Source organism: Nylanderia fulva, unplaced genomic scaffold, assembly GCF_048542155.1.
Source record: "Nylanderia fulva isolate GAGA-0341 unplaced genomic scaffold, ASM4854215v1 Scaffold633, whole genome shotgun sequence".
NCBI lineage: Eukaryota > Metazoa > Arthropoda > Insecta > Hymenoptera > Formicidae > Nylanderia > Nylanderia fulva.
Window position 1 is genome coordinate 15,676 of NW_028190735.1, and position 1,825 is coordinate 17,500.

General features: G+C 38.2%; 1 pseudogene; it reads left to right on the top strand.

Moving 5' to 3' along the window:
- The first annotated feature begins 1,388 nt into the window (after positions 1 to 1,388).
- Positions 1,389 to 1,825, top strand: part of LOC146720704 (large subunit ribosomal RNA) — a 1,930-nt pseudogene continuing 1,493 nt past the window's right edge.

Sequence of the window (1,825 nt, forward strand, 5' to 3'; positions counted from 1 at the left end):
CACAAAACATAAAGAACAGATATAGCGAATACTTAAACTACAATATGGAACAGGAAATAAGAATGGACGAAATAGATGAAGCAATTAAAAGAACAAAGAAGAAAAAAGTTCCTGGTCCGGATAAAATAACAGCGGAAATAATTAAAAATAGTTGGAAGGCAGCACCAAACGCACTTTACTCACTCTTCAACACATGCTTTGATAAAAACAGCTTTCCAAAGCAATGGAAACAGGCGGATTTAAAACTGCTGCTCAAAAGCCCTGAAAAGGATCCGAGCGATCCTAAATCGTACAGGCCAATCTCACTGTTGTCATTTGTTGGGAAAGTGTACGAAAGAATCATGGTACAACGTTTCGAAAGTCTAGAAATGTGCTCCGACAATCAATATGCTTCATAAAGGGACGATCAACGGAGGACGCAATAGCAGAGCGGGTCAGGCAGCGTGAAATCGGCCGAATCAAACTACGTAATGGGCATATTTGGATCGATATAAGTAGAGCATTCGGACACAATCTTTCTTGGATTGGGATTTTGGGGGACAGGATTAGGGAGTGTGCATTGCACAAGGAAGTTTTTTGAGGTGTTTCATGGATTACTTCTCGGAATCGAGAGGTACAAATTGGCAAGCCGGGAGAGTGAATTGGGGGTAGTCCAAGCTCCTGAGTAAGGGGTGTCCTCAGGGTTTCCATTTTGGGCCTACAGCATGGGAAACATAGTTATGGACCAATTATTAGTGGAAACAAAAACTGAAGCTGAAACCGAGATTTGAAATTACATAGCATATGCGGATGATATTCTAATCCCTAGGGCCAGGAGGAAAATCCAGGAACAATTAGAGGAAGAGGGCGCAGAGGAAGGAAATAAACAGGATAATGAAATGGAGTACGGATAGCGGTTTACAAATATAGGAAAATAAAACAAGGGCTGTGTTATTAAAAGGGAATCTGGATGCTGAAAGGAAGCCCAGAGTTCTTCTTAGGGCAAAAAAAGATAAAATTTTGTACAGAAATAAAGATCTCGGAGTATACATGGATGAAAGCTATCGTTTTTTGCCGCATATAAGATTATACTAAGGAGAAAGTCAGGAAAATATTCGCTAAAATTAAAAGAGTCAATAGAAGTAGATGGGGAATAGGAAGAGGATGTTTAAAACTGTTAATAAATCTCTTTTACTGCCAATTATGCTATATGCTGTGGGGGCGTGGATCTAAGAGCCACTCACTTCTCACGCTTTAGAAGGCAATTGGACGCTGCCCAGCGCTTTGTTATATTAGCAACTAATAATATCTGCAGAACAACATCAACTGAAGCACTACAAACTCTGACTGGTATTTTACCTATTGACTTGCAAGCTGTTAAAGACGCTGCATTTTATAATATTAAGAAAAATAAAAATTTTATTTATGATAACATGGAAATAAAAAACGACTTTTGAAGAAAGAACAAAGGAGTACATAAAAACATTAAAGTCCCAAGTTGTTAAAAAGTTAGAAGAAACGTGGCAACACAGATGGAAAAATTCGCTCAAGGGCCGTATTACATATACCTATATTCCCAATGTGACATTCGTGGGAAAAAATCCCTGGTTCGTTCCAAATCAGAAGATGTTCTCCATACTATCTAGTCACGGTTCTACAAACGATAGTCTATTCAGATTGCGGTGAAGTTCAACACCATCCTGTCCCTATTGCGATGATGAGGAGACAGTATATCATATTATCTTCTCTTTGTATAAAATATGAACATTTAAGAAACGAACGAATTAGGGAATTGAGAAATGAATGTCTTTCTGATATGGAAAGACTTATTAAAACGAAAGAAAGT